This window comes from Bos indicus, chromosome 9, assembly GCF_029378745.1.
Source record: "Bos indicus isolate NIAB-ARS_2022 breed Sahiwal x Tharparkar chromosome 9, NIAB-ARS_B.indTharparkar_mat_pri_1.0, whole genome shotgun sequence".
Taxonomy (NCBI): Eukaryota; Metazoa; Chordata; class Mammalia; order Artiodactyla; family Bovidae; genus Bos; species Bos indicus.
The window spans coordinates 36,895,844-36,914,579 of NC_091768.1; the positions used below are offsets into that span (position 1 = coordinate 36,895,844).

The 18,736-nt window shown below is 38.0% G+C and overlaps 1 long non-coding RNA gene across 1 annotated transcript in view; it reads left to right on the plus strand.

The window, feature by feature from the left end:
- Window positions 1–14,115, plus strand: part of LOC139184906 (uncharacterized) — an 84,736-nt gene extending 70,621 nt beyond the window's left edge. The window contains exon 2 of the long non-coding RNA XR_011568435.1: window positions 13,039–14,115. This is a non-coding gene — a long non-coding RNA (uncharacterized lncRNA). The remainder of the gene's footprint in view (window positions 1–13,038) is intronic.
- The last annotated feature ends 4,621 nt before the right edge of the window (window positions 14,116–18,736 follow it).

The window sequence follows — 18,736 nt, forward strand, 5'->3', positions numbered from 1 at the left end:
AGATAGCATATTCAAAAGCAGAGACATTACTTTGCCAACAAAGGTCCATCTAGTCAAGGCTATGGTTTTTCCTGTGGTTATGTATGGATGTGAGAGTTGGACTGTGAAGAAAGCTGAGTGCCGAAGAATTGATGCTTTTGAACTGTGGTGTTGGAGAAGACTCTTGAGAGTCCCTTGGACTGCAAGGAGATCCAACCAGTCCATTCTGAAGGAGATCAGCCCTGGGATTTCTTTGGAAGGACTGATGCTAAAGCTGAAACTCCAGTACTTTGGCCACCTCATGGGAAGAGTTGACTCATTGGAAAAGACTCTGATGCTGGGAGGGATTGGGGGCAGGAGGAGAAGGGGATGACAGAGGATGAGATGGCTGGATGGCATCACTGACTCGATGGACGTGAGTCTGAGTGAACTCCAGGAGTTGGTGATGGACAGGGAGGCCTGGCGTGCTGCGATTCATGGGGTCACAAAGAGTCGGACACGACTGAGCGACTGAACTGAACTGAACGTGGTGGTTCCTCTACTGCTATTCTAAGGTGTTTTATGGGCACAGTTTGAGCAACATCACTGTTTTATTAAACTGTGCTCAGGACTAATCCCATCAAATCCATATGTATATGTGTGTATGAATGTATTAATATGTATATGAAATTCCATTACAATAAAACTGGTTAGGTTGTAGATCTTTATAGGATGAAACTGTTCTGACAGCTTGCTTATTTCAAGTACTCTTTCCTTTAATATTTTAACCTCCCATAAACTTAAGACTTTCTTAGATCTCAAAATACATAAAAGGTTATTTCTAATATCTGAAAAAAATACAGTTATGCTTTAAACTATTAATATTCAAAGGAAAACCATGAGGGAAATATTTAGAACTTAAGGGAATGCTCTTTTTTATATAAGTGAGTGAGTGAAAGTCTCTGTCATATCAGACTCTTTGTAACCCCTTTGTACAATCTTTGTAACTGTAACTGTTTGTAACTCTTTGTACAGTCCATAGAATTCTCCAGGCCAGAATACTGGAGTGGGTAGCCATTCCCTTCTCCAGGGGATCTTCCCAACCCAGGGATCAAACCCAGGTCTCCCACATTGCAGGTGGATTCTTTACCAGCTGAGCCACCAGGGAAGTCTTTATATATATAGGACTTGAATAATAAATATAGATAATTGCACAATAGAATTCAACTAGATGAATCAAGAAAGAAACCTTTATTTCATGTGTGTGTTACCTTAATTTAGATTTTTGAAACCCTTAATTAACTTGAATTCAGTAAAGTGAAATTGTAAGGAACCATCATTTGCTTTCTTAGGATTTCTCTACAAGAAGAAAGACAAATCATAGAAATTGGCAGGCTGCATGGTGATCCAGTTGAGAAAAGAATGTGACTGCACCATACTTCTGCTAAGAGTCTGTGAGTAGCTCTAAAATTCAAACAAGAAAAAGCAGCTCATTTCAAAGACTTTAAAAGGCAACAGAATAATTGCATGATATTTCTTAGGGTCAATGTAGATTAACATTAGTATGTCATATTTTCCCAGTTAAATCTGCAGAGCCACTTTATTGTAATTGTCATCAATGACTCTAAGGCACTGTAACATTTTCAATCATAAAAGGGATTAAAGCAGCAATTTTTACTCTGTTTGCTAAAGTAGGAAATCTATTAGAAAATATTAGAAAGATTATCAGCTACTAGGTTTGAAACAGAAAGGGATTTCATTTGAGTCCCTCTGAAGTCTTCATTATTTAGAAGTTCTTGTTCCTCTAACTTTAGAAAATCACTGCCTTAACTTTCCATTTTGTTTAAGTCTAGGTATTGCTACTTCTAAAATGAATTTCAGTAGCTAAAGGCTTAATCTATTTAGTAATTACTGGAACCATTTCCTGAAATTCTGAAAAAATTAAAAGTTTCAAAATAAGAGTCTTGTGGATTTAATCACCTTTCTGCTCCCAAATTAATTATACATGCAGTCAGGATCAAATGATTGTGTATATACTGTATGTATTTTATTTGTTTGTTTTTACCATTATCAGTGCTAATTCACTCAACAAGGGATATCCCAAATGTGTGGAAAAAGAGCCAGGCATCCCATTCTAGATTTGATGTGGATGACAGGTTTGACAGGAAGAATATGATTTACAGATTGAAGAATAGGATATCAAAGTGAGTAGATATTTTAAAAAACATTTAAAATACACTATATAGAAAGCTGATGAAAATATTGTATTAAAAATAGGAGCTCTCTCTCTAGTTGATTTATGTGGTCTGTATTAGCTTTTTATTTTTTAATTTGAAGAAAATTGCTTTTCAAAATATATCATTATTTTATATTCTATAGTTCTGTGGTAATCTTCTGTTCTCATGGACAAACTCAGTATAAAATGTGAACTTATTGGCAGTAAATTCCATCTTCCTCTTACACCAGAACTATTTAAAACTAACAAATACATTCCAGATTTTAGGTATATGTGCTGTGTGCTTAGTTGCTCAGTCACGTCCGACTCTTTGCAACCCCATGAACTGTAGCCTGCCAGGCCCTTCTGTCCATGGGGGTTCTTCAGGCAAGAATATTGGAGTGGGTTGCCATGCCCTCCTTCAGGGGATCTTTCCAACCCAGGGATCAAACCCAGATCTCCCATACTGCAGGCAGATTCTTTACCATCTGAGCTACCAGGGAAGTCCCTGTATACTGAAGTTGGTAGCCTATTCCTTCTCAGGGGGTCTTCCCGACCCAGAAATCAAACTGGGGTCTCCTTCTTTGCAGGCTGAGCTACTAGGGTAGTGGTTATTTTTCCCCACAAATTAATTATTTTTGTAAAGATTCTATAATGTCTCCTTCTTATTGTAAGTATTGTGAAAGCATGCATAGAACCTGGGGGATCTTCCTTCTAATGAAGACCATTTTCTGCTGGTGATTAACTTGGCATCACCAAGCCTTTGGGTTCAGTTTCCTAATCTGGGAATCGAAGGTTTACAATGGCTAGTTGCTAAAGATCCTTTTTATGATTCTATCTATAAGGACAATTATTTTTGAAATTTTCTTTTAAAATAAGAAATGTAGGAAATCTCAGATATTTTAGTGTAAAAACTTCAGAAAATAGGGATCAGGAAGATATTAATGGATGTTACCCTAAGATACACACTTTCATCATAAAAACATTCACCCAGAACTAGGTAAAATGAGTCTCCCAGCCACAGTATCTGTATATTTTGTTTTGTTTTTTTTCTTGGTTTTAACATGCTTGAATATGCTGTTGTGCCAGCACTAACAAAACGAGTTTTCAAGCAATAATGTATCCTCTAAGGAAAAAATTAAATGCCGATTTTGTCTGTGTAGGAAGTGTGTAGGCAGGATTCTCAACTTTCAGGAAAATTTCTGTCTTCATATAAAGATATTTTTCAGCTACTCTTTGAATTACTTCCCTGAGAACAAAGAAAAGACTATGAAAATGGAGTTGTCACAGGACTTGCTTGACGGCAGGGGTGATCTGTGGCTGCCTCCACCTTTGCTGGAATTGAGAGCAGAATCTGAGAGGAAGACAGAGGTGGTATCACAATAGGGCTAGGGAGGTATTGGGAACAAAACTGCTTCAGAAAATGGCCCAGTTGACTGGTTCTGCCCCAAAGACCCCAAATAGCCAAAGCAGTCTTGATAAAAAAGGAACTGGAGGAATCAGGCTCCATGAGGGCTATTAAATTGTTGACACCTGTTGTGAGTTGAATGAGTGCCACCAAAATTTGTCTGTTGAAGTCCTAATGCCTAGCACCTCTGGATATTATTTTATGTGGAGATGGGGTCTTTACAAAGAGTAATTGAGTTCAAGGTCTTTAGAGTGAGCATTAATCCAGTATAACTGGTGTTCCTATAAAAGGGGGAAATTTGGAAACAAAGAAATATACGGGGGAATACCATGTGAACTTGAAAAAGACCAAGGAGCAAGGCTTAGAACTGATCTTTCTCTCATACCCCTCAGAAAAAACAACCCTGTCAACATCTTGTTTTTGGATTTCTTTCTTTCTTTCTTTCTTTTTTTTTTTTTTTAGTTTTTGGGCTTCTAGCCTCTGGAAGGGGGAGATAAAAGACTCCTGTTGTTAAAGTACTAAGTTTGTGGTACTTTGTTCAGCAGCCCTAGCTAACTAAAACAACACCCAACCTGAATAAATTTTAAGGAATAAGTAAGTAGCAGAAATTGATTTATATGAGTCATTCCACAGAGTAAAGTGAAATTTTGTTTGAAATGGAATTAAGAGTTTTGTGATTTTTATTTGTAGTGAAAAGAATTTTCCAAAAACAATTGCATATATATATTCACACACATATTATTTTAAAAAGTTAAGCTATACATATAAAAAGTTAAGCAAGAATACACAGAAGAACTGTACAAAAAAGATCTTCACGACCAAAATAATCACGATGGTGTGATCACTCACCTAGAGCCAGACATCCTGGAACGTGAAGTCAAGTGGGCCTTAGAAAGCATCACTACGAACAAAGCTAGCGGAGGTGATGGAATTCCAGTTGAGCTATTTCAAATCCTGAAAGATGATGCTGTGAAAGTGCTGCACTCAATATGCCAGCAAATTTGGACAACCCAACAGTGGCCACAGGACTGGAAAGGTCAGTTTGCATTCCAATCCCAAAGAAAGGCAGTGCCAAAGAGTGCTCAAACTACTGCACAATTGCACTCATCTCACACGCTAGTAAAGTAATGCTCCAAATTCTCCAAGCCAGGCTTCAGCAATACATGAATTGTGAACTTCCAGATGTTCAAGTGGTTTTAGAAAAGGCAGAGGAACCAGAGATCAAATTGCCAACATCCACTGGATCATCAAAAAAGCAAGAGAGTTCCAGAAAAACATCTATTTCTGTTTTATTCACTACGCCAAAGCCTTTGACTGTGTGGATCCCAATAAACTGTGGAAAATTCTGAAAGAGATGGGAATACCAGACCACTTGACCTGCCTCTTGAGAAACCTATATGCAGATCAGGAAGCAACAGTTAGAACTGGACATGGAACAACAGACTCATTGCAAATTGGAAAAGGAATACATGAAGGCTGTATATTGTCACCCTGCTTATTTAACTTATACGCAGAGTACATCATGAGAAACTCTGGGCTGGAGGAAGCACAAGCTGGAATCAAGATTGCCAGGAGAAATATCAATAACCTCAGATACGCAGGTGACACCACCCTTATGGCAGAAAGTGAAGAGGAACTACAGAACCTCTTGATGAAAGTGAAAGAGGAGAGTGAAAAAGTTGGCTTAAAGCTCAACATTCACAAAACGAAGATCGTGGCATCTGGTCCCATCACTTCATGGGAAATAGATGGGGAAACAGTGGAAACACTGGCAGACTTTAATTTTTTAGGCTCCAAAATCACTGCAGATGGTGATTGCAGCCATGAAATTAAAAGACACTTACTCCTTGGAAGGAAAGTTATGACCAACCTAGATAGCATATTCAAAAGCAGAGACATTACTTTGCCAACAAAGGTCCATCTAGTCAAGGCTATGGTTTTTCCAGTGGTCATGTATGGCTGGGAGAGTTGGACGTGAAGAAAGCTGAGCACTGAAGAATTGATGCTTTTGAACTGTGGTGTTGGAGAAGACTCTTGAGAGTCTCTTGGACTGCAAGGAGATCCAATCAGTCCATCCTAAAGGAGACCAGTCCTGGGCATTCATTGGTAGGACTGATGCTAAAGCTGAAACTCCAATATTTGGCCACCTCATGCGAAGAGTTGACTCATTGGAGAAGACCCTGATGCCGGGATGGATTGGGGGCAGGAGGAGAAGGGACGACAGAGGATGAGATGGCTGGATGGCATCACCGACTCAATGGACATGAGTTTGGGTAAACTCTGGGAGTTGGTGATGGACAGGGAGGCCTGGCATGCTGCGATTCATGGGGTCGCAAAGAGTCAGACACGACTGAGTGACTGAACTGAACTGATATATAAATGTACAATATAAAATGAGAGTCATCACTCTTCTTCCTCCAGTTTTAATCACCTGCTTAGTGCTGTTTGAAATCTAGCATTGTGTTTGTACAATGCTGGATTCTTAATATTACAGTGTACAAACTTGAATAAAATTCTAGTCCAAGAGTAGAGTTTTGCTTAAACATCACATTTAGAGTCTGTGCTGTGGGACTATATTGTAAGTTGAGTCTTACACTTCTCTTATTGCAGCACCATGGATAGGCTGTAAAGTAGTTAGGCCTGTTTTTTAAATTCTATCCTATATCACATGTTTAAAGTTTAGTATATTACCAACCAAGGGTGAATTTTTCAGAATCAACTATCATTTGAAGTTTTTCCTGACTTTGTTTTGTTTAGTGCTTAAAACATTGTTATTTTAAGTAGAATAACTGACTACATCTTATTAAACCTCTTTACTAGGAATCAGTAATAAATAAATGAAATAACAAATCAATACCTACCTTCTATGAAGTTTGAATCAATTATAGCAGAGTGATACCCTTGTGATGGAGAACTCAGTGAATCAGCAGCTCTACTGTGAATCTCCTACTTAATATAATAGTGCAGGGTTTGAGCTGTATGAAAACCTCTGAATAGACAACACAAACGTTACAAAGTCCACATAAGAAAGCTCAAAGCTTTGTTGGCAGACATGTCCGAGTCCTCAGCTGATGTTTGTGTACTCATGGTTTGTATGCAGTACCAACAACCTTTCTTGGTATAGTTCCTAAGTTCAAAGCAGAGAAACAGTAATAAAAAGAGGATGCATTTTACTCCTCCCATGTACAATGACCAGAATCAGAAGGAAAATTTAAGCACTCAATGACTTGCAAGGAATTGCAAACTATGAAATGCTACAGTAAGTTGAACAATTGCCTGGAGTCATTTAATAACAGAGAAAAGAGTTCTTTAGATTTTGAGGTCATTTTTATATTAGAGTGTGATATTATAATTGATGATCAAAGTGGCCTCAAGTCACTGTGAAAAAATTTTTCTTGTGATCAATATTTCATATTTTAAGGTGGGCGCAGGAGCCTGGTAGGCTGCAGTCCATGGGGTCGCTAGGAGTCGGACATGACTGAGTGACTTCACTTTTGCTTTTCACTTTAATGCATTGGAGAAGGAAATGGCAACCCACTCCAGTGTTCTTGCCTGGAGTATCTCAGGGATGGCGGGGCCTGGTGGGCTGCCCTCTATGGGGTCGCACAGAGTCGGACACAACTGAAGCGACATAGCAGCAGCAGCAGCAGCAGCAGCAAGGTGGTAGTTGTTCTGTAGCTGAGTCACGTCTGACTCTGTAACCGTATGGACTGCAGCATGCCAGGCTTCCCTGTTCTTTGCCATCTCCTGGAGCTTGCTCAAACTCATGTCATGTAGAAAGTTGGGTAATATATTTAAGAATAATTTCCATTTAAAATTGTTCAAATATTAAAATGATTTGGCATTTACAGAGGGAATGATTCAGTAATATGAAAAAACTTTGCTGTCTACATAGTTGAGGTTTTATTAGTATACCAATTAAAGTATGTTCTTTGCTTAGATGCCTCTATTTATGATTGTGCTTTAAGTTATTGGACCTTTATATTATATAGAAAGTGTTTACTCCACTGGTTGAAAATAAATAATGAAGTAATACTTTAAATCTTTGTGGAAAGTGTTAGTCACTCAGTCGTGTCTGACTTTGCAACCTCATGGACTGTAGCCTCCCAGGGTCTTCTCCCCATGGGATTTTCCAGGCAAGAATACTGGAGTGGGTTGCTATTTTCTTCTCCAGGGGATCTTCCCAACCTAGAGATTGAACCTAGGTCTCCTGTATTTTGGGCAGATTCTTTACCATTCTTGAGCCACCAGGAAATCTTTGTAGTACTCTTATTTATTTAGGCACATTGAAGCTGTATTGTATCAGAATAAGGGATGCCTACCATATCAGCATATAGGAGAAGTTCACCAAGATCAATGGACTTCAAGTGAAGAGACTTTATTAAATGTACATCTCTCATTGTGGGAGCGCTACAGCTAAAGGAGAAGCAAGAGACCATAAACAAGGTGGTGTATTTAGGCAGTTTTACAGATACCTCCTTTTCCTCAGCATCAGATCAATTGGTGCAGTATTATTCAAATTATATTCAAATAGTCCAATAATGTTGATTTAGGATTGAAAAACAAAGGCCGAGACCATATCAGATGAAGTTCTCAATACTGTAATTAAACGAAGGCAGTATTTGTCATGTTGAACGAAGAAACGATCTTATAAAATTTATTCCAAGTTTTGAACAAGGGGCTTATACTTGCCTGCTCTTTGGTGATTCCATGATAACACATCTAAGTGTTGTTAGGTGCTCCACGCTAACAGAGGAGAACAGCTTATTTACAACAGCCTTGCAGGCAGAGGTCTTTCAAAGTTCATATCATCTTTCCTTCCCAAGGAGCAATTGCTTTGCACATATGCTCTACAAATACCAAATACAAGGAACCTGGTTTTTAATTACAAAGTAAAATATCATTCTAAAGTTGCATAACTGGTGGTTGCCTTTTGCAATGCAATGAACATAAGGAAACCTGACATTAAATCTTTGATGTGTTGCCATGACATTTTCTGAAATTTTATTTTATGCCACTTTTAAGCTGAAAACTATGTTAAATTTGAATTCTTTGGGGGATAATAGAGTGATGCAAAATTATAGAACCTAACTCTGATGTTGGAATGTCTAGGCCCACAGAGTGTATATTTCAGATTTTAGAAAAAAAGTAGATACAGAAATAGAGACACACTGGGGTCTTTATTCTCTCCTTACAGTAGTTCCATGTTTTTCTAGATATAGAGGCCATTTAGTCAGGGAGGGATGTCTCTAGCTTCCCCTTTGCGTGAAGGGAAACATAATAGAGTGGAGAAAAAAACAGTGGCAGTCAGTGTCACCACAGTTGAATGTGCAGGCAGGCCACTGAAACTGAGAGAAATAGCACAGACTGTATAGTGTGTATATAGGTATGTGCAGGTGTGGGGGTGGGGGACTGGTTTCAGGACTTCCTGTGGATAACAAAATCCACAGATGTTCCAGTCCCTTAAGTGAAAGGGTGTACTTCAGTTGGCCCTCTGGATCCACACATTCAACCAAATGCATTATCCCTGGATGAGGGGACCGGCTGTATTCCTCCAGGTTACAGAGTTGCTGGAGGAAGGAGCAGGAGCTATTGTAGGAGGATGTTGCTTTGGTTCTCTCTTCCAAAGTGCCTTTTGGAGTAAATACTATTTGCTTAGCAGGGTTCAGTACCACTGCAAATGTTGGCACGGCTCCATACAAACCAGAGGATATTGAACACTAGTTTTTCCCCTCCCCACATCTGCATTTTCTACACCTGCAACCTTTTTTTGTTCCTTACCCCCCAAAGATCTCTGACATTCTGAAAAGTGAACAGGCCAAATCTTAGAACTGGAAGACACTTTTTAAGGCATTATCTGTTCTGTCAATGAGAGAGAAAAAGGTAATTAGGTATCATGATTATAATTTGGGCTTGTATAAGTAAAACATAATATAAAAAAGCAGGATCATCCTACTTGAAATGATTTTCAAAGGTTCAGTATGGTCCCAATGCCTTTGACCTCTGAAACCTCCAATACCAGCTAACCACGACACAATAAATTTAGTAAGTGAATTGTAACTATTTTGTAAATTATTGCGAGCAGGGTTGTTACAGAGACTTTAAAAATTGATTGTCTTGTTTTTAAATTTCACACCAGTAGTTCATATATGCACTTTAACTCCAACAGTCAGCTAAATGTCTGGAAATAAATTCTTATTTCTTTCTCCAGCCCCACCTAGATTGTTCTTGCCTTCTCCCTGCCTGTCCTGACTTTCAGAGTGAGTCCAAAAGGTCATTGTCCATGGGCTTATCTTCATGAGACCTCAGTATTATAATTTTCATTGAACTTTTACTCATTTTCTTATATTTCACTGTGCCTAACAGAGTATTCTGCACAGAGTATTGTTAAACATTTGCTGACCTCAGTTAACAGCTGCCCTCTTGCCAACCTTAAGATACAATGTAGAATTTTTTTAGGGTCAGGAACTAAGTCATCTGTTTGTTGGCCTCCTCCTACTCTACAATGATAAAATGCATTCTAAAATAGAGAGATTGAACTGACCTCAGTGCTTTGCTGCTACTGCTACTGCTAAGTCACTTCAGTAGTGTCCGATTCTGTGCGACCCCAAAGACGGCAGCCCACCAGGCTCCCCCGTCCCTGGGATTCTCCAGGCGAGAACACTGGAGTGGGTTGCCATTTCCTTCTCCAATGCATGAAAGTGAAAAGTGAAAGGGAAGTCGCTCAGTCGTGTCCGACCCTCAGGGACCCCATGGACTGCAGCCTACCAGGCTCCTCCATCCATGGGATTTTCCAGGCAAGAGTACTGGAGTGGGGTGCCACTGTGCTTTGCTAAGAACTATGTATAACAGTATGCTAAAATTACATACAAAAAACGGAATCACTTTGCTGTACAACTGAATCTAACACAACACTGTAAATCAACTATATTCCAGTGTAAAATAAAAATTAAAAAATTTATTCAATAGGTAACATTCAGATTTTCCTGTATATCAGGCACAGCAAGGTCACTGTGCTGAGACTTTTTGTGTGTGTGTGCTAAGACTTTTATAATCATGATCTTACTTATAGCTCATAATTTTGTTAAAATAGGTGATAACATTACCCCATTGAGACCCAGATTCATTAAGGAATTTGCTTAATGCTGTTCAGCTCATTAATGGCAAAGACTTGAAACCATGCACTTGACTGATTCTGTTGTGCCTATTCAAGCACCCGGAGCAAGTAAAGAAGTAGGAAGTACTGTTAAAGAGTTTTTAGTGCATGGTTGAGCAAACAGGTCATTTTGATCTTTTAATGCTTTTTAAAAAAAGGATCGTAAATCTAGTAGTACATTTATACTTTTAGGTACATAGCGATGTGTAAGCATGCATGCTTAGTTGCACAGTCAAGTCTGACTCTTTGCAACTCCATAGACTCTAGCCTGCCAGGCTGCTCTGTTCATGGGATTATCCCAGTAAGAATACTGGAGTGGGTTGCTATTTCCTCCTTAAGGGGATCTTCCTGACCCAAGGACCGAACCTGTGTCTCCTGCATTCCAGGCAGATTCTTTACCACAGAGCCACTTGGGAAGGCCCAGCTACATAGAAGCCTTGTAGAAATATTAAGACATCTTCTAAATATGGCGTTTATGGAAACATGATATTTTAATTCAATTTTTAGTCTAAGAATTATGTTTCATTTGTATCAAGTGCTATAATTGACAAAGTATTTTCATATATACTATGTTATTGGATTCTTACAGCAGTTGAGTTCAGAGACTATGTATTATCTGGTTTTACTGCAGAGGATTTGAGTTTAAGAAAGTTGAGATAACTTCCTTCAAATCATACAGCAAGTAAATGTTCTAAAAAGAATTAGTTCTTTTTATCACTATAATGATTCTGGAATATCTCAACATGTATTAATATCTCAACATATATGTGCATTTGTAGTCAAGAGTAACCTACTAAAAGTGATTACAGTTTACTACTACTACTACTACTAACTTTACCATTTGCAATCAAGAATAAACTACTAAAATTTTTTAGTTTACTAATAACAATAATCACCATTTTCACACAGGTTGTACACATGAATTTTCATCCAAACCAGGACCTCCTGAGAATGACAAATGGCAAAGTAATTGGGAAGTTGAGGCAACAGTCATAAATGGGACCAGCTCGAGGAAAGAGGGATGTGTGATTCCCCAGTTGAAACAGTACCTGTCTTGTGCTGTCCTATTCTAAAAAATTTACATGGATTAACTTCCTTAATTCTCTATCCTTATGAGATAGAAATTATACATATTTTTCAGATGAACATTTTCTGATGTGTTTAAGGTCACACAACATTCATGGATTCTTTTCAGTGCCCTGTGCTCTACTGAATCTCTTTGCATGCTTAAAAATAGGGGAAGGGAGAGTCAAGGCCAAAAAAATAAAGACCTGGGGAAAGGCAGGCAATGCTTATGAGAATTTTGTAGTTGAAAGAGCAGCTAGTTGTTTTCTAATGCTAGTGGCAGAGTTGAGGGAATAGTTTGTGGGAAAGTGGAAGTGTTAGTTGCTCAGTAGTGTCCTACTCTTCAACTCCATGGACTGTAGCCCGCCAGGTTCCTCTGTCCATTGAATTCTCCAGGCAAGAGTACTGGAGTGGGAAGCCATTCTCTTCTCCAGGGAATCTTACTGACCCAGGGATTGAACCTGAGTCTCCTGAATTGCGGGCAGAATCTTTACCATCTGAGCCACCAGGGAAGCCCATAGTATGGGGGAAGCAGTGGCAATTAACTGAGGAAGTATGGATAATATATCAACAATCTTGCTAGTTACTGTGTTTTTTGTTTGTTTTTTTAAAATTTTTGGCTGTGCTGGGTCCTCACTGCTGCGTGGGCTTTTCTCCAGTTGTAGTGAGCGCGGGCTACTCTCTAGTTGCGGTGGTTGGGCTTTTCATTGCAGTGGCTTCTCTTGTTGTGGTCCCTGGACTCTAGAGCACCAGGCTCAATAGTTGTGGCATACAGGCTTAGTTGTTCTGAGGCATTTGGGATCTTCCCTAATCAGTGATCGAGCCAGTGGCCGCTGCATTGGCAGGCAGATTCTTTACCATTGAGCCACCAGGGAAACCCCTTGCCAGTTATTGTTTTTTAAAAATGATTACACATTTACACACATTAAAGATGGTTTTGATGTACTTGGTGTTCTTGGATAATTATTTAACGACATGTGAACAATTAGGTGAACTCTAAGCAGTTGACTTTGTTTCTAGGTAAGATGGGTGAACCAATCAGGATTAGTTTGTTTTATTAATTGGATCTAGCCTGGGATAGATCCCAGTTTTTGACTGTGGGAAGCCCTCTGGCTTGTCTTGCTTCTGCTGAGGCTAAAGTTTGTTTGTTTTTTCCTAAGTGGGTGTCATCTGTGTGAAGTCCTGGACCCTTTCTCTAACTACATTCCTTTTCTTCTCTGCTCTATCCCCTCTTAGTTTGTTGAGAGAAGTCTATTGGCATTTCACTTCACTTGTCAGGCTGCATATAAAGGCAAAGATTGGAGATCTACAAGTGAAAATAAATATTTCAACAGACAATGCCTGGTACTTTGAATCTGATCACTTTACAAACAAGCAGATGCTTTCTCTATTGTACGGATGACCTCATCAGGGAAAGTGGATTAAGCTCTGGATCACTCTACTCAGAGTCATCCTCCAGCACTTCTGAAATCACAGGCCTATTCTTCTGCTCTACTCTTCCCTTAAAAAAACAAGGACAATTCTAAATAACGTTCATCTCATTAATTAAAAAAAAACAAATAGGTAAGTATTTATACCCATAGTTAAATGTAAATAATGTTTCATTAAGTATGAATCATTAAGTTGCTTTCACAATGATTTTAGAGCAAACTGTATTTGGGGCAGACATTATGCTAGAAATTCTTTCATGGCTTATTTAATTCTCACAATATTCTAGAACTGCTACCCCCTTTTTAAACATAAGATAAGCACTGGTTAGAAAGATAACATAACTTGCTAAAGATCAACAGTAAAAAAATCCATTTACAGCTAATCAAAATTGGCTTTAACTGAAACAAGGTAGGTTTTTGTATTACAAAGAAGCTAAAGACGTCATATGACATACAGTTGTGTTTCATTATCAGTCATTAACTCCACCGTCTTCCAGATTATCTGGCAAAATATGCCATTTAAAAGATAGGAGCCCACTTTTCCAGAATGACCTGACTTTTCTATTTTGTTCTTGTTGATCACCTAACAAAATTAAAGAAGAATGTACCTTGTCTCACAACATATTTTAAAACAATATCTTTCACTGTTGTTTTTAATTTTTTTTTCTTTTCTTTTTTTGCAGAACTCTCTTCCTTAAACATCTATTAAAAAAAATTAGCATTTAACAGATGAAGGACTTCACTGGTGGTCCAGTGGTTAAGATTCTGTGCTTCCACTGCAGGGAGCACAGGTATGATCCCTGATTGGGGAACTGAAATCCCACATGCCATAAGACATGGCCAAAAATAAATAAGTAAAATAATAAAATAAATGAAAACAATATACCAGTTGTAAGATCAGTTTATACCGTTTGCTTACTATTAAATCAGTCATGTTAAGAGACTGTTCCTATGAACATTGGTACTCAAAATCAAGAGTTAGAAAAGATTATAAAACAAGAGTTAGAAAAGATAGTTGCAGGCTTATATTGTTTTTACTATCCAATTGTTTTCTGTATTTTTATTTGAAAAGTAAAATTGACTCAAGAAACGTTACAGTTCATACTGTTAAGAATTAGTATCTGAATTTGCACTTTTTATACAGCCAGAATCTCTCTGGAATAAAAAGAAGAAATTCAGGCACATTTATTAATTGTTAAAAAATGACACATTTGCAATAAATTCAAATATCTGTATAGAGGTGTCAAGAAAAAGTGGCTCAAGTGAATGTATTGGTGGTTTCTTATTTGGTATAGAATGTATTTCAGTGTAGTATGGGTTTTCTTTCTAAATTATAAATCTATGTGTTATTGAATGTATTTTTATCATATTTTTTTATTTGAAAGCATATTTTTATAATGACATGTGAGCTCAATGTTTATAAAACAGATGAATCACCAGGAATTTTCAGAAAGTTTGAAAATTATAACCTTAGTTTTCTTTTTACTTATTCAAATTCCAGTGATACCTGTGAATCAAAACTACAAAGCATTTTATCATCTATATTTAGTCATTTTCATAGAGTTTGGTGTGAGGCACATGTGAAATGCTATGGAATGGCACTTAATTTTTTTAATAATGAATTAAAACCCTTTTATTTTAGCTCCTGTTATGAAGGAAGCTCTGTGTACTTTATTTTTTCCATCTGTGTTGCAAATTACTTCCTCCAAATTATGAAAAACTTTTATTTAAGACTTTAAAAAAATAACTATTTCAAACTTACAGAAAATTTGCATGGACAGTTCAGAATATTTCCATATCTCATGTAGACACAATACTGAAAACTCTAGTGCACATTTCTTAAAAACAAAGATATTCTCCTCCTAATCCCAAATAATCCTCCAAATTAAGAAATTGATACACACTACCTTTTAGTCCACAGACCCCATTCAAATTTTGACAGCTTTTGCAATAGCAGCTTTTTCCTTTAACATCCAGAATCATGCATTGTGGTTATTTTTACCACTCTTTAGTTTTCTTTAATTTGGAGCATTTCCTTAGTTTTTCCTTAATCTTAGTCATGGATTCATGACATTGATAGATTGAAGAGTATAGACATTTCATTTGATAGCATGTCCCTCAACCTGGGCCTTTTATGAGGTTTTCTTATGACCAGATTCAGATCATTCATTCATTCATCAGAAATGATGCTGTGCCCTTCCCAAGTTGATCACATTATGGAGGCTCAGGATGAGCACCCATCCCACCCCAAGTGATGGCAACCTAGAGCACTCAGTCAATTGCCAGCCTTCTCCACCTTAAAATCACCATTTCTCCCCTTTGTAATTGATAAAGATTTTATGTTGAGATAGTTCAAACCTATGCCAATAGCCTCAAAGTCTTTAAGCCTTCACTCACCAGCTTTGGCATCCTTTCCTGATTCCTGCCTGAATTAATGACTTTTATATGACTGTCAAATGATGATTTTCTATTTCCATTTGTTTATCAGTTGGCATTCTTGGATTGAATAGATTTTCCCCTTCTCCTTCATTTATTTATTCATGTAATTATTTATATCAGTATAGATTTATGGATTCCTGTTTTATTCAGTGGATTGTGATCTGTTACTATCATTATTCTGATGCTCGGTTTTCCAGAATTGGCCAGTTGGAACCTTTGTAAACTTGCTCCCAAGTCTTTTTGATAGTGTTTATATCATTCTTTGAACACTTCCTTACTTTCTATGACAAAAAAGATAACCCAAGCCCATATTGTATCTTCTTCACCCAAGTGCTGGGATCAGTTGTTTATCTAAGGAGTCCTGGTTCCTTTCAGTGGAGAATGGTATTGGAAGCCCAAATGTGCTTTCAGAGTACTCATTACTACTGGAGTGTCATTGCTTCTAGACTCTCTTGGGAAACAGAGCTGAAATTCTATATGTATTGATATACATATACAGATGCATATATAGGTATGCATATATATTTATGTGTATGTATATATATGATGCACATATAATTATTATTTATGTACACTAATCTATATCTATCTATTATCTAAAACTACAATTTCACCTAGTATTTCCAATTCCAGTTCATAATCTCCGGGTTATTTCTAGCTTTCTCATTTCTTTTACTTTCTTTGACAGTGAGGAACCTGACTCTCATTACTGACAATATAGTTACATTTTCTCAAAGTGATTCTTTAAAACTGATCTTCCTATTTTGCTTTGTTCCTCCTCCACCATCTTCAAGAAAGAGAAGAAAACTGAAAGCAGCTGTAGTTTTCAGTTTACTTGGCAATTGTAGCCCTGAGAAGTCAGTACAGTGCCCCTCTAGAAGTATTTCCTTATCATTTTACCTGTCTTTCAATTTTTCTGCCTCCAAATGTGGTAGAATGATTATAGAATATCTTTGTGGAACTAGGGAATAACGTTCAACAGTTGTCCTCAGTCTAGCTACTGTTTCTTCATTTTACCCCTGCTTCTTCCTCTTCTGTTCTGCTGCTGCTGTTCACTTATTTCTTGATTGAATTACTTTAACAGGTTCCTAAATGCTACAGATCTTGTTGCCTTTAAGATCTTCTTCCCTATAAACACCAGTGTGATCCCTTTAAAACACAGAGCTGAGTACAACATTCTGTTGCTTTAAAATTTCTCAATGGCTTCCTTATTGCTCCAGATTCATTAATGTGGTTTATAAGAAAATCTATAACTTGATAGATTCTTGTTTTCTCTCCAAATTCATCTCTCATCACTTTCTTCTCTGAACTTCCTATGTCAGCTACGACAAGTAATTGTATATATACAAAAAAGTCATTGAATGAGTGTTTTTTGAATCCAAGGTTTCTGGATTTGAATTCTCTCTTATTGCCTGATTATATATTATATATATATGTATATATATATAATTTTATTTATTTATTTTTGATTGTGTTGGGTCTTCACTGCTACTTGGGCTTTTTCTCTAGTTGTGGCGAATGGGGGCCACTCTCTAGTCGTGGTGCACAGGCTTCTCATCAGAGTGACTTCTCTGATTGTAGAGCACAGGCTCTCTGGCATGCGGGCTTTAGTAGTTGCAGCACATGAGCTCAGAGTTGCGGCTTCTGGGGCTCTAGAATACAGGCTCAGAACTTAGTGATATAAAACAAGAACTATTTTAAAACCAGATTTTGTGGGTCCAGATTCAGAAAAGGGTCAGTGGGGACAGTTCTATGCTGGGTCCAGAGGATTCATTTCTAAGATGACTTCTCACAAGTCTGGTGCCCAGGCTGATGGATCAGAATGGTTTCTGCTGGTAGCTGGACATTTTGCCAAGCGGCTCAGGGATCCAACGTGTGTGTTTCAGCAAACCAAGTGGAAGCTGCTTGGCCCTTTATAATCTGGCCCCAGAAGTTGCATAGTGTCACTTCCACTGTACTCTATTGATGGTAGCAAGATTCAAGGGTAGGAAACATAGATTCTTTCAGCATTTTAAAGCTGTTGCACCTTGGAGGTAAAATGGAGGTACTAGAAGTCTGGATTAAAAGAGACTTTTTATAAGGTGGCCAATACACAGTAAGTGGTTGATAAATATTAGGTATTTTTGTTTTTCAATGACATTTCTTCCTGGAATTCAGGTCCTGTTCTCATCATCTGATGAAGATGGAGATAGGTTAGTCCCTTTCCTTGGAAGTCTCTCTTAAAAGTTGCCTCAGGGAGTTTCCGGGTTGTCTGACCTCTACAGTGCATATGAGGCTTCTAGGGCAAAGATAATTAATACAGTATTTCTAGCGTGCAGGGACCCAGGACCCTGAGACAGGATGATCATATATCCAGTTTGCCTGGGACATTCTGCATTTACATCTGCTGTTGTAGCACAGTTATTAATAGTGCCACACTTTATTCTCAAAAAGTTCCCAGTTTAGATGATAAATAATGCAGTATCTACTCAAAGAGACTTCTAGAGCCTCAGTCATGTTGCTAAAGGAAAGACTGCCGTTGACCCTCTGACACACTTTCCAATTGTAGCAGCAGGACTTGACGGTAACCCTGGAGCCTGGGAAACTTGCCTCTCACCCAGGGGGCTGGGGAGGCTATGAGGGAAATGTGCCTATGATGTCCCAGTGAACCAGCCTATAGTGCTGAATCACTAGCAGCATTTCCCAAAAGTGGAGTTAAGAAACTATTTCCCACTGACTCAAAGGGTGTGGGGCTGTCACTGGTCCATACTGACTAGAATAGAATTACCTGGTTTGCTTTGACTTCTGTTAAAAAAGTAGTCTAAGTCCACTCTGAAACCCCCATTCCCTGTTGTTCTCTAAGGATCTTCAGGTATTGCCCCCAGACGTCTTTCAGGAAATATTGGCTGATGAGTGCTCTTCAGTTGTGCTACAGAGTTTTGAAATGGCAAAAAGTTGAATTTGGACTAAATTATAAATGAGCTAATGCTCTGATGTTTGTACTTACCTGGAAAAACAGGTTTAAAAGATCCAGGAAATCAAGCCATACGATCACTCAAGAAAGAAGTTTGTAAGAATGTGCCATC